This window comes from Gouania willdenowi, chromosome 20 (assembly GCF_900634775.1).
Source record: "Gouania willdenowi chromosome 20, fGouWil2.1, whole genome shotgun sequence".
In the NCBI taxonomy this organism is placed as follows: domain Eukaryota; kingdom Metazoa; phylum Chordata; class Actinopteri; order Blenniiformes; family Gobiesocidae; genus Gouania; species Gouania willdenowi.
In genome coordinates, this window is record NC_041063.1 from 6,979,321 (window position 1) to 6,994,524 (window position 15,204).

At 37.1% G+C, this 15,204-nt stretch overlaps 1 pseudogene; it reads right to left on the reverse strand.

Annotated features, from left to right (window-relative positions):
- Nucleotides 1-14,619: 14,619 nt before the first annotated feature.
- On the reverse strand, nt 14,620-14,736 carry LOC114454602 (uncharacterized; annotated as a pseudogene).
- Nucleotides 14,737-15,204: the final 468 nt, after the last annotated feature.

Genomic DNA, 15,204 nt, shown 5'->3' on the forward strand with positions numbered 1-15,204 from the left:
TAAGAAAATTAAGGTTCCACATTTCTTTAGCCTCCTTATTACCCATTTACACACACAAAAACAAACAAACATTATTTGTTGGATATTTTCTTCCTATTTATGTTTTTCTTTGTGTGTTATTTGTGCTGTTTAATAGTTACTGAATCCTTTAATTTTGATATTTTTTTATGATATGAATCGTAGGTTTCTGTGCTCCTGATATTCTGCCATGTGAATGACACAAATTGCTCTTTTTTGAAGAATGACTATTGGCTGTAATGCAGTTTTCTAAGTATTTCCCCAGACTTCCACACAGTAATGTAATGCAGTTCACATCGCGCAGTGATTTATGGTCCACATGCTGTTTTGCTTTGTTTAATACTGAAATGTTTCCTGACATTTTCAAACGGATGTGTTTCATGCGCATTTTCCACCCTCGTTTGTATATATTTTCATTCACTTGCTCGTGTTGCATTTTTAATAAACAAACCCTTTTTGGTGTTATTTCATCATTTCATGGTCACCACTGTGCACGTGTTGTGCACGTTTGGTCAGAACAATCATCAGCCTTCACCTTCTAAGCATGTGTTTTATTCTCTTTCATTCTAATCATGCAGATATGAAGTGAAAAGAATTGAATCAACAACGCCTTGAGCCAAAGCGTGAATTCTATTTACAGTGGATAATTGGTATGGGTATGTCTAGACTGGGGCCTATTAGACACAGCTTAGCCCTGCACACCAGCGCTGATATCATTACTGGAATTAATCAGAGCAAATACACAAACCCAGAATGAGAAACGCTCCTGAGGCAAATCTGCAGAGTCTGTGTGAGAGAATAATCATAAAAAAACAAAGACGACTAACATACTACAGGGGTGCATCATGGGTAACCCTCTGATACTCATCACATCTGGTTTAAAAAATGAATTAACACCTGATGTTTTTCACTCTGGTTGTGTGTTTGTGAGGACGACATACAGAGCATAGTGTGTGATTGGTTCATCTGTCCTGTTTGTTTTTACATTTGTCTTTAATCCCACATGTTTAATCTTCCCACATGTTCACAATTATTGTTCAGTAACAAAACCATCTGAACATTGTTTTCAACAGAATAGACGTGAAAGCTTTACTTAGGTTAACATTTATTTTAATTTGTTGGCTTATGAGTCAAACAATAATTGTTGTTTTTTGGGTTTTTTATGTCTTTTACAGGGTGTTTTTGTGCAAAAATCATAAATCGGAGTGAAATGAGAGAATAAATGAACTGGTGTTTTTTTTTTTCTCTTTATATCATTGACATTTTTGCGTACACATACATTTATATGAGTTAAGGTTACAGTCAGAAGCTCCACGTGTGCACATATAAAATACGTGCACTTGAATCCCAGTTCAGAGCTCCATGTGGAACTGCGCAGCTCTGTGGGTGTGTGTTTTCACTAAACACTCTTTTACTGACATTGTCGGAATAGTTGGTGCATTGCATTGTGGGATGTTGAGTCCTATAGATAATGCATTAAAGTGTTTTTACTTCATTCTTACTGTGATTTATTGTGTTTGACACAAAAACTCTGCAAAAAGTGACTTCTCAACACATTTCTGGTGTTTTCACTGAAAGCTGTGGCAAAAAAAGTGATGTTTGTGACTCTGATTTTGGTCTAATCAGAGGGTTCTTTAAGATATGTGTGTATGTAAATAGACGTTGTGTGCATATTCCCGTCTATCTCTGCGAGTGTGCGGACATGCATGTACCTCTTGTTCGGCTGTGCAGTGGGGCTGCTGTAAAAGGGCGTGTCTTAACTACTCCAGGACCAACGCCCATAATCAAGGCATTTTTTTTAACTTTTCTCCCCTACCGGCAGGTCAGCAAAAACCTGGGGGTGTACGAACACTTTAAAGATCTGAGCCACAAGTGGCAATAATGCATCAAAATGCATCCAGCAGCGATTTCTTATCTTATTTATATTGATTGATTGGATAATTAAAGTAATGATTTCTAGGGTATGGTGGAAGCACATCATGTACACATCATGATGCAGATATACTGTACATGATGACAAAGTATCCAGTAATAATGAAAGTCTTTAATCCTTTGTTTGCATTGATTTGTTTTAAATTTCCATCTTTAATAAACAGTAGTAAGACATTATTACAGCATTCTTTGAATATAACAGCTCCAAACATCATGTCTTAAAGCAGCGTTCCCCATGTGTTGAAGCCTGTGTATCTTCAGTTTTGTAACAGGCACTGATCTCTATCTGCAGTGGGGAGGGACGATGGAGGTGATTAGAAGTTGATGCTCCCCCAGGCTTGGTGGGATTATGGTAAATATAGCTCCTCTGTCTCCAGAGATCATTAAAAACACATTCCTCATTCCCTTCAAGTGACTGCTTTATGTCAGTGGATCCTCGGAGGCAAATCCCACCCTTAACTACCTCTACCACTTAAGACTTAAGACAGCAGCATGTAGCATTTGATTGGATGGATTTTTTTTCCCTTTTAAACAGTGTGTATGTATATATATATATATATAGTTAAGTTTTAAATACCAGGAGAATATCAAGTATCAAATACTTTTGCTTTTTTGCTTCAGGAAACACTTTCCTCGACATCCTGCTCTAATTCACAACCAGTCACAAACAGTCTTTGATTAACTCTAATCAAACGACTGAGCCACTGGTAGGTACGCAGAATTTTCATTTCAACGGCTTAAAGATCACTGAATAAATACAGAAACTCACATTAACCGCCACGCACGCTCTACCCAGTGGGAGGTCCAGGTCAAGGCTGTGACACCTTCTACGCTTTCACACATTTCTCACCTTCGCCACAGAAACCATTGGAAAAGCTTTAACATGGCTAAGGTGATCTTCAAATGCAGTCAGTAACTGTGAGCAGGAAGCTAGTGGTTAGTTACAATTATTCTCTTATTACTCAGAGGTGTAAAGGATAAAGATATATCCTACACAAGTAGAAGTACTTGATTGAAATTGTACTCAAGAACAAGTACAAGTAAGTCATATATAAAATACTCAAGTACAAGTAAAAAGTAGCTCAACTGAATAGTACTAAAAAAAAGTTAGTAGTTACTTTCACGCCATGCATTTATTGTTCGTAATAAATCTTGTCTAGTACAAACACTTCTATGCGCTTGTCTCTGCAACTCAATATCCCACAATGCAATGCACAAAAAGTGTTCACGATGGAGCAGCTAACACCTCAATGCTAACCATGAAGCAGCTAGCATCGAAATGCTAAACATGTAGCAGCTCGCACCTCAATTCTGAACAAATATTAGCTAGCACCTCAATGCTAAACATATAGCAGGTAACACCTTAATACTAAACATGTAGTTGCTAGTACCTCAATGCTAAACATGTAGCAGCTAGCAGTTCAATGCTAAACATGTAGCAGCTAGCACCTAAATGCTAAACATGTAGCAGCTAGCACCTCAATACTAAACATGTAGCAGCTAGCACCTAAATGCTAAACATGTAGCAGCTGGCACCACAATGCTAAACATGTAGCAGCTGGCACCTCAATGCAAAACATGTAGCAGCTTGCACCTCAAATCCTAAACATATAGCAGCTAGCACCTCTACGCTAAACATGTAGCAGCTAATACCTCAATGCTAAACATGTAGCAGCTAACACCTCAGTGCTAAATATGTAGCAGCTAGCACCTCACTTCTATCATTTATCAGCTAGCACCTCAATGCTAAACATGAAGCAGCTAGCACCTCAATGCTAAACATATATCAGCTAGTACCCCAATGCTAAACAAGTAGCAGGTAGCACCGCAATGCTAAATATGTAGCAGCTAATACATCAATACTAAACATGTAGTAGCAAACACCTCAATGCTAAACATGTAGCAGCTAGCACTTCAATGCTAAACAAATATAAACTAGCAACTAGCACCTCAATGCTAAGCATATAGCAGCTAACATCTTAACACTAAACATGTAGCAGCTAGCACCCCAATGCTAAACATGTAACATCTAACACCTCAATGCAAAACATGTAGCAGCAAACATCTTGATGCTAAACATGTAGCAGCTAACACCTCAATGCTAAACATGCAACAGTCAGCACCTCACTGCTATGATGTAGCAGTTAGCACCTCAATGCTAAACATGTAGCAGCTAGCACCTCAATGCTAAATATGTAGTAGCTAGTACCTCAATGCTAAACATGTAGCTGCTAGCACCTCAATGCAAAACATACAACAGCTAACACCTTAATGTAAAACATGTAGCAGCTAGCACCTCAATGCTAAACAATTAGCAGCTAGCACTTCAATGTTAAACACGTAGCAGCTAGCACCTCAATGCTAAACATGTAGGAGCTGGCACCTCCAATGCAAAACATGTAGCAGCTAGCACCTCTACGCTAAACATGTAGCAGCTAACACCTCAATGCTAAACATGTAGCAGCTCGCACCTCAATTCTGAACAAATATTAGCTAGCACCTCAATGCTAAACATATAGCAGGTAACGCCTTAATACTAAACATGTAGTTGCTAGTACCTCAATGCTAAACATGTAGCAGCTAGCACCTCAATGTTAAACATGTAGCAGCTAGCACCTCAATGATAAAACATGTAGCAGCTCGCACCTCAATTTTGAACAAATATTAGCTAGCACCTCAATGCTAAACATATAGCAGGTAACACCTTAATACTAAACATGTAGTTGCTAGTACCTCAATGCTAAACATGTAGCAGCTAGCAGTTCAATGCTAAACATGTAGCAGCTAGCACCTAAATGCTAAACATGTAGCAGCTGGCACCTCCAATGCTAAACATGTAGCAGCTAGCACCTCAATTCTAAACATATAGCAGCTAGCACCTCAATGATAAACATGTAGCAGCTAGCACCTCAATGATAAAACATGTAGCAGCTAGCACTTCAATGTTAAACGTGTAGCAGCTCGCACGTCAATGTTAAACATGTAGCAGCTAACACCTCAATATTAATAGTTGTTTAAGCTCATTTATTGTTTTATGGATTCAGTCATATACCAACATACATTTAAATTGAAAATTCTTGTGTGAAATATTGTTAGAAGATTAATTTAGATTAATCGAGATTAAGCATTTACAAAGTCTCTAATCAATTTGGTATTTTTTTTTAAATTAGGTCCCACCACTAGTATAAACACTTCTATACGCTTGTCTCTGCAATTCTATATCCCATAATGCAATGCACAAAAAGTGTTCATGATGGAATTGTAAACAATTTTTGAAGTGCCAACTTCTAACTTTTTCCCTATTTGTTGAGTAAATGATGATCAATTCATTGATCTAAGAGACTTACACATTTATAAAATAAAAAAAAAAAAACAATGGGAGATGTAGTTATTGTCACCATGTGTGTGATAAGAATACCCAATAATTAAATTGGCACAGTGAAATGTAGTTGTTCTACATTTATTTAATGGAATCTCTCATCATTGATACTGGTTTATGTAATAAATATAACTGGTGTTTAAACAGGTGACTGCCTGTGTGTGGATGCACTGAACAATTGAGAGACAGGAATCAGATCATGATGTGATCAAAAGAACTTAATCAAAGAATAATAAGTGGGTTATACTGTGGTTTGTACAAAGAGGGGAACATATGCCAGCCTGGGGGGGAAATTGTTGGTCAACCATATTGGCAGATTAAGCAAATTAATCCCTTCTTTATTCTTAATCCTTTCCTTATCATAAGATTATGAAAATCCAGATCCCACTCCCCCTCTCATATATTAAATTGCGCTCATATTAGAACTCCTGACTTAAAATAAAAAATCCATCCAGGTCTTCCATTGCAGATGGCAGTTCTAAGTGCTCATTCATCTTGTCTCCAAGGCCTCTGTAGTTGTGAGCTGTTTTCTCTCCAAAGGTCAACACTCGTCTCAAAGAGAATAAAAACTATAGAATAAAGGTTTGAAAAGAATCCATTGAGTACCAGAGAGACTGCACAAGGTCAATCTGCTCCTTGGACACTCACAAAGCTTCACGTGTGGATTAACTCTGTACACACATGGTCATTAGTTAATAAAATACCTTTTATACAGAACTTATATTTTTAATCCAGATATATTTTACCCTTTTAAATATATTTTGGTATTTTATCTTTGTACATTATTTCAGTTACATCATATGATTTCGCACCAAACCTGTGAAGAATGCGCTGGACCATATATATTTGTATTGAAAAAGATGTAAAAGGTTGAAATTGCTATGCACTCGTTTGCTTTGGTCTCGACTGTTAATACTCTTTTGTTCACATCAGTGTTAGATTTTACAAGAACATTTGATTTTGTTTTAGTCTTAGTCACTCGTAAAAGACTGGAGCCACAACTTAGTCCCCTATATATTTAATCACTTAAATTGTAGATTTAAGTTGTAGATTTATTTTTATTTGTAGTCTCATTTTAGTCATGGTAGTAAAATCTCCAACATAAGCAAATCTATAACTATGTGTTTAGTCATTTACACTCAGAATGTGACATATTCGTTATTTTTAACAAAAAAAAGGATGTTCAAGGCCTGTTCGGGAAGTGCAATACATATACAACACGAAGAGGACGGAAAGAGGTTTGAATCTATTTGTGTTCAAGTTTGTTCACATTACTCCATCTCACTACATTCAGTTACAGACAAACATTCAATGTAAACCCCAAAATAATCATTCTCCATCGTTTTGCTGAAACTCTCAGTGAAAACACCTGAAATGTGTTGGTTTTTTTTTTTAGGGAAAACACAAGACATCACAGTAAAGATGAAGGAAAAACACTTGTATGCATATGTCTACAGGACTCCACATCCCATAATGCAATGCACCAAACTATTCGCATAGGTCAATAAGAGAGAGTTTACAGTGGAGATCAAAACAAACTTTCAAGCAGTAATTTTAGGAGGTGGAACATGTCTTTATGTTGGCTGCATTCTTTAACTGCTGTAAATCAGACCATTAGTCGCTGTCCATGGTGCTGAAAGAGTCAGTAGCTATTTTAGTAGTACCCCCGTTTATTCATTGTTTTGAATTGTCGAGTTTTGAATTCTTATCAATTTTGATATCAGCATACATTTTTTGAGCAATTGATTTCTTGATCTATGAGACGTCTTTATCTGATTTTAAAAGTTAAAGAGTAACCGCTGAATACAAATCCTGATCCAGGTCCATCTGTCAACATTTAAGTCAAAGTATTTCAATTTGTCATATTTAGTTGTAAAATGTCAGAGTCACTGCCCTCTATGGGTTGAAACCTCGCTAATACAATTTATTTTTAGCTATTGGCTGAGAACATGTGATGTTTTAGGTCCATCTTGCGCCACAAACAAGCACTGTTAGCCCCGCCCCTTTCATAAAAACTAGGTAAGTTGGATTGCGAGAACAGTGAATAGAGAGGCAAGTGAGTAATGAATAGCTAGTTAGCATAGCATAGCTTGTTCATTGGAGGTTTTTTTAGTGTAGAGTGGGCGTGTCTTAGCTGCTCCAGGAGCCCCACCCATAATCAAGGCATTTTTGAATTTCCCTCGTAGTGGCAGGTCAGGAGAAAGCAGGGGTTTAGTTACTTTTAAATAAAGAATTATCCAGAGCAGCTTCATTTATTTTGTCGATTTGTTTTTATTTCAAGATAATAAACAGTGTTTCTGGTGGTTTCTTAATTTTTCTCTTCTCTGTCTCTTTTAGTGATGAAACAATGTGACTGAAGAGTTTTTGATTCTCTAAATCTATAAAGAGTAAGCTGACGTACCTTTCTCAGGTGTCTACAAAAATACATCACAATTAGCTTGTCGTTAGTGTCTCCAAATGGGAATCAAACAAAAACACTGCTCCACAGTGTGTTTATCACAGCAGCAGTGGAGTCAGTCAGCTGTTTCCGCTGTTTCAAACATTCACCAGAGCTGCTACGTCACTTTATTGTCATCCTCACTTATTCTGACCACAGGAATATTCTATTCAAGACGATAGTCCACTGTTTTGTCCAACCGCTGCGTCGCATTGGGTCACAAACACCTCAGATCTTGTCAAAGGTGATACGAGGTGGTATAACGGCTACTAAAAATGGAACTGCTCCCTGGCGCTACATTGTGGCTGCCCACTGCTCCTCAGGAAGGGGTTAAATTAAGAGAAAACAATTCATGTATGTACATTTACATACTGTATATGACAATAAAGTATAACATATACTGTATATTCTGTATTAAACTGAAGTGTTTGTTTTACCTGTGAGGTAGTTTGAGAGGGAGGAGCTTTGGAAAGCACTTATAAATCAAGTCAAGGTCCAGTTGGTGGCTTTGTGATGCTGTTGTTCCCTCACTGCCACGTTTTCCAACATTTGTTGCTTCCATCTTCTCCTCTTTTTAATCTCATCAAACTGAGCGACTGCAGTCGGTGTGTGTGTGTGTGTGTGGGTGGGGGTTGGGGGGGGTTATAGGGCTGCAGCAGACCGTCCGCTGCGTTACACGAGGTCTGTCGATATCTCTCATCAAACAGGAGATGATCAAAGGCCTGCCTGCGCCCATGCAGGATGGAGGATTAACCAACATCATGCATCACCTCCTCAAAGGGGGAAAAAAGCCTCTCCACGCAAATAAGGAGATTAAGTGGAGAGTGAAATCTAATTCAAGGAGAGTCGTCAAAACGCTCGACACATGAACAAGTCTAAACCATGCATTTATAGCTTAGCTTAGGTGTGCATTGGCAGTAACATAGTGTTTCCTCACCACTACAGACCAGTCTGATTGGTTTGCACCAGATGTAGAAATAATGTTTTCATTTGGAAGGAGGTTTGTGGTGGAAATCATATACTTATGAATCTATAATCCGTTAAAATGCACTGAAAAATACATTTTGGTCATTATATTCCTCTATTCACCTTCTGGTTATTGCCCATGTTTTATGTAAGATGATATGGAATGCTGAAAAAAAACAAACAAGCAAACAAGTGTAAATAGAAAATAGTAACTTCTTACTGTATGAATTCAAAACATCCACAAATAGAAATAAAGTAGAAAAATGTATTCCTTGTAACTAAGTAAAAGGATAATAAACCAGTGTTTAGGTAACACTGAGACCTTTGTGCTATTAATAATTTTATACGTCAAAATGTTCTCATAAGAGAGCCAATCAGCAGGTGGGATTAGTGAAGCTATAAACTGCTTCCTCTAATCCACTCTTCACAAAGCCACCACAAGTTTGGACATATCACTCATATTCTCGTATCTACTCAATCCAACAATTTTCAGTTTTTTATGTGTTTTTTGACCAACTCTCCTGTAACCAATATACTAAAGACATCTCAATGATGTCATTAAAATATTTAAAACCACAAAAGTGATGGAGAAGAACCTTAGCTGATTATTCACTTAAACCGAGAGAGATTTTTGTGTGAGAAATGAAAAACATTTGTCTCAAAGAAATAAGTCACATTAAATTAAATCATCGAGATCCCTGTCTAAGTTAAATATATGTTTTTATCAGATGAAATCAATGTCAATCAATAAATCAAAGATCATTTACTCAAAAAATTAAAGAATTATTTGTTTTGTTAGTTTGGTGCATTGCATTGTGGGATGTGGAGTCCTTTAGGTTGATACACAAAAATGTTTAAAACAGTGTCAATTTCAACCTTCTATCTATGAATTAGAAATGTAAAAATGTTAAATTAAAGTTATATAGTAAAGTTATTTAGGTAAAGCTCAATTTAAATTAAATTATATTGGACAGATTGAGTTTGGGGAAACATTTTCATTATTTTACCATCAAAAATTTGGATGAAATGGTTTATTATAACTAGGGATGTAACGATTAATCGTAAGGCAGTTAAAAATCGATTCATAGGTATCAAGGTTCACATCAATTCTCTGAAAATTGAATCGCAGTACTTTTTTTAAACAGCAGAGGGTGCTATATATTTATCCTTCCCTTGTTCAAATGCTGAGGCGGCGGGCAAAATCTGCTACTACTTTCTTTCTGGCCGCCATCTACTCTTAAACATGTTCATAAATGATTCCTTATCCCTTTAGCACTGAAAGAATATTTGTAATACTACGTGAATATCTGTAAAAGTCACATTTTTCTATCAACTCTGTCTGCTTGCGCGTAGCATCTCTTCTTTACTGCACAGAATATCTGCATCCCAACCAAACACTGGGTTACCAGCGCCCTCTGCTGGTCCAAACAAATACAGTGCAGACTGGTTTTTTTTTAAAGTCCAATTGTTGAGGCACAAAATAAATTTTCAGTTGCACTTTTAAAAAGAAAAAGAACTATTATGCAATTATGCATTGTTTATTATAGAACCAGAATTTAAATTAATAGGCTTCCTCTTCATTTGTATTATTCTTTTATTTATTTCATTCAAGATTTGTTTTTAGTTAAATTGCATTGTTTTGAATAGTTTATCAAGAGATTCTTTTGACAATGAAAAATAAAAGGAAAATATTACAGTATTTTCTAATTTGTGAGGACATGTTTAACTCAAATGTTTAAGTGCTAACATTTGTTTGCTCTTTTTCTTTTACAATTGAATGTTTTTCAACTGAAAAGCCCTCCTTTGTTCAATGTTAAGATCAACTAATTGTCAACTCAGTAGTAAAATAACTTTATTGGAATCAACTGCTTCATTTTTGGATTGGAATCCAGTTTTGAAATTGCGGCAGATGCTGCAAAATCCCTTCAAGTGGGGATTAAAACAAGAACTTGAAACCTACACTATGTCTATCAAATTTATTTTAAAAACCTATTGTTTTTAACAACAAGCAACTGTTTTATTGTCTTTATTGATCATTAATGGTTTTAGTTTTTCCTCACTTTCATGTTCAAAGAAAACAAAAAACAACCAACTTAAGATAACTGTGATTCATCATACATGACTAATGTGATGCTTGTCGTGACTATTCACTGTTGTCCTATATCTGTTCTGATAGGCTGTCCTTTGAATTCTGTTTTTTTTTTTTTTTTTTAAAGATGTAATTCAAATTCACCCATTGTTTGGTGTCTTGTTCTGTGATTCTTTGACTGACAGATAAAGTTTTTTGGAAGATCAACTTCATCCTTCACCCGCTGGGACTCTGGAGGCATGTGTCGGAAGCATTAGTGTTCAGGGTAGAGGAGAGCGGTTTGGTCATCAGTTCCCCAGAGAAACTCTTTACCAACCTCTGAAAGGTAACACACAAAGCATCACAAGCACACTTTAGGTTTCAGACTTTAAATCATGGAAAGAGACAGTAGCACATCTTCACTTTGAGAGTTCAAGTCTGTTTGGAAAAAGAAAAATGCATTAAAGTTGTAAAAGCATGAGCAATACTGGAGCTCACATTGACCTTCCAAAGGCAGAGAAAGAACTTGACCAGTCTGAGGACGCGTCCCAGTGGACCTTGAACTGGTTCACCTGTTCTACACAGGACGAGGCTTTTTAGGACGCCGGCCAGTCTCGCTCTTTTTCTGTTTGGATTTAATAGATTTAGTCTTTTTTTCATCCCCGATCGCGGCCCTTTGATGATCTATGGTAAGCTAACACCTGCTGCAGTGTGTCCTAAAGCTGCTAACGTGAGCACAGCTGAACACAACACCTCAATTATTCTGTAAAAGTCTTCCAACATCAACGCTTTTGTCCAATGCTAAACATAAGAATCTGCCCTCAAAGGAAAATCGTTACGCGGTGAGATTGGTCACAGTTATTAATACTCTCAGATATGATCTTTTCAGGTCATTTTTTTTTTACAGCAGCACTTCACTAAATTTTTGTGATTTTATCTTTCTATTTTTTGCCTGGAGATGCAATTTTAGCACCCATTAATGTCTCCATTGTCTCGCCTGGTCATGATAAAACAGCCCAGATCAGTTTCAGCTCTGCACAGACGTGGCTGTAATATCCCAGTTTGGTACCGATGATTCACCAGTTATTCCCTAAAGTCAGAATGACATTTAAGGTGAGAGATGTTTCACGTATCTTCTTTGGATGCATGCCAAACTTAACTGTACTTTTTCAATAACATTTAATAATTTAGGAACATACAGTAAATCAGACAAATCTTAGATAGATAATAACAGATGTGAATGTTCAATGATGGCACATTAATGTAGAGATTGTTCTAAATGTTTGCTCGTGGTGATGACTATGATTGTGTGATGTGTGGGGGATAAAAAAACACCAGCAGGCAGTAGTTAAAGGTGCAGCAATCTGTGATCGTGATGCATCTCACCGTTACAGACATGGGATTGATTAGAAAACACATCTGCACCTGCAAAGAGTCTTTCAGACTAACGTGTGATTGTTGACACCACAGCTGCACGGCTGAGATACACAACTGGTTCTAAAAACTAAATAAAATGTAGAGTTTTAAGGTATAAGCAGAGCTATATGTAACACGTTGTATCTCAGTATCTTACAGAGAGCCGCCATCACGCTATTGGTTGATTTGAACGGTCTTTTAGGCCACACCCCAAATTTCCACCTTGCTACTTCCTGCAATGTCGAATAATGCCAGTAATGCTCCTGCTTTGTTCTTACTTTTTCAACTTGTTTTTAATCGTTTTTTCTCAGTTACTTTCTTATTTTGACTTGTTTACTTACCTTTTCTAATAATTTTTTTTTTTTCAAGTAATTTCCACAAAGGATAAATAAAGTATTTCTGATTCTGGTCCTGGTTTTGAAAAAGAAATAATTGAAGACTTTAATTTATCGTGCTGCGTTCCATTTACCTTGGATTTCAAAAGACGGAATGATGTCACGGCCGAGTTTTCAGCGTTCCATTTACAAAGTCAGAAAACAAGATGATGACCTCTACGAAAGCTTTTCTTCAGGATAAATACGTGTTCCTTCTCCATCCTTCACACATGAATGAAGAAGAGGAAACTCTAAGAAACAGAAGTCGCCAATCTTTTATTTTAGCTTATGTCATTGTGTACAAAAATTATAGAAGTTTTTAGTTCTGTCTGTAGTAAACTAAAGGGTGAGAGCTCATAGCAACTGTGTAATATTTTCACCCTCATTTATTTATTTATCTGTTAGCAGGATTACATCAAAAGTGCTTTACAGATTTTGACAACATTTTAAAGAAACTTTAGTTAATGGAAGAATCCATACAATTACGGAGTGGATCTAAATCAATCTGAAAATCTGAAAGATCTGTATTTCTTATCAGTGATTCAATTTCAAAAATGTATCTCTTGGTTTGTATCTGACTGACCTTTATAAAATTTGACTCTGTGTAGGGTTGATTCATCATTTACCTCACTGAGTTTTATTTAGATTAGATTTTGATTGTACATTTCATTGCAAATTTTTTAAAACATACATTGTAACATACTGTATGGTTATTTACAGTGTTGGGAACGTTTCTTTAAAAAAGTAATTAGTTATAGTTACTCACTACTTGTTCAAAAAAGTAACCGCGTTAGTAACTGAATTAAAAAATAAAAATGCCAACTTTTCATCAGACTGCTCCTCGCTCACCATCTTGGCTGCTTCATCAAATCTGTAGTGTGTGTGTGTGTGTGTGTGTGTGTGTGTGTGTGTGTGTGTGTGTTGGCACATGAGAAAAAAACACTGTCTCTGATTGGCTACCATGGAACGTGATGCCGTCTTAGCCAATTATAATCGCTCACCTTGTTTTTAACCCGCCTCCTCACTACAGCTGCAGAAGCAGGGTTGCTTTCGGATCACAGTTTATTCAATCAATGCATGTAACGCACCGCATTTAACGTTCTGTAACGATAACGGCGTTTTAACGGCATAAAAAATGATTAGTTTGATTACCCCGTTACTGAAAAACAAACGCCGTTACCTAACGCCGTTATTTTAAACGCCGTTATTTTAAACGCCGTTATTTTAAACGCCGTTATTTTAAACACTGGTTATTAATGGGTTAGAAATGTGTTCCAATCTTTCAAAATGTGAATGATCATTGGTACCATGATCATTCATCCAGATAACTGATAATATCTGTAAAATAGGAAATTAAGAGCTTGGTGGAGTTTGAGCTCTGAGTGTTCTTGTTTTGTGTCTACAATAGCCCAAAGATTGGTGGGTTGGTTGGTTGGTTGGTTGGTTGGTTGGTTGGTTGGTTGGTTGGTTGGTTGGTTGGTTGGTTGGCTGGTGGTTGGTTGGTTGGCTGGTGTGTTGGTTGGTTGGTTGGTTGGTTGGTTGGTTGGTTGGTTGGTTGGTTGGTTGGTTGGCTGGCTGGTTGGTTGGTTGGTTGGTTGGTTGGTTGGTTGGTTGGTTGGTTGGTTGGTTTTAAATGTGACAGCGGTGAAGGCTGTAAGGTCAGGATGGCTTTGAATATTGTAGGTATTCTCCGACTCCAGAATGTTACTTCTAAACCTACCACATCCAAAATGATCATATGTAAGTTATAATAACAATAATAATGCATTGGATTTTATATAGCACTTTATCATAGACACTCATAGCACTTTGCACAATTAAGGCATTATTCTTTCACTACACACTTAGTGGTGGTAAGCTATTATTGTAGCCACAGCTGCCCTGGGGCAGACTGACAGAAGCAAGGCTGCCATAGTGCGCCATCGGCCCCTCTGACCACCACCAACATTCACTCATACATTCATACTAGACAATGTGGGTGACATGTGTTGCCACCCACAATGATAGATACCACTGGAGCGACTGTCCTCCACTGTGGCACCTGGAATTCACAGTGGTCTTCATCCAACTACTAACCAGGCCCAGACCTGCTTAGCTTTTGAGATCTAACGAGATCTGGCAATAACAGGCTGGTATGGCCACAGTCTTCTCCAGGTCGGTCCTGCTGATTCTCACTCCAAGGTTTTTATAAAAAGTAGGCAGCTCTGCTTACATGACGTGGATAAAACTTTTCAGTTTTGTGATTCAAACAATAGTATTGCCTAACATCCTGGAAATCTGTTAAAGAGCTTGTTAGAAAAGCTGTGAATGAAAAGTTCTCATTGTTGGTCTCTTTCAGTGTGGCTGACACTAATGAGCAGCCATTCATCAGAGAAATAAAAGCAGCAGGATGATTATTCCTTACAAGGAGCTCTACTGACTCCCAGGTGACGTGATGTTAGGAAATCAGTTTCCATGACCGTATATCAATCACTTTGCCCCTGTATAAATTCAGGCATAGGCACATGATAACTTTCCACTATAGAAGTGTTTTAGAATAAAGCTTCTCTAGTTTGGGCTTCAGCCTGCACAGTAGCAGTTAATAATGACCAACATTCACAATCACAAAAAAAAA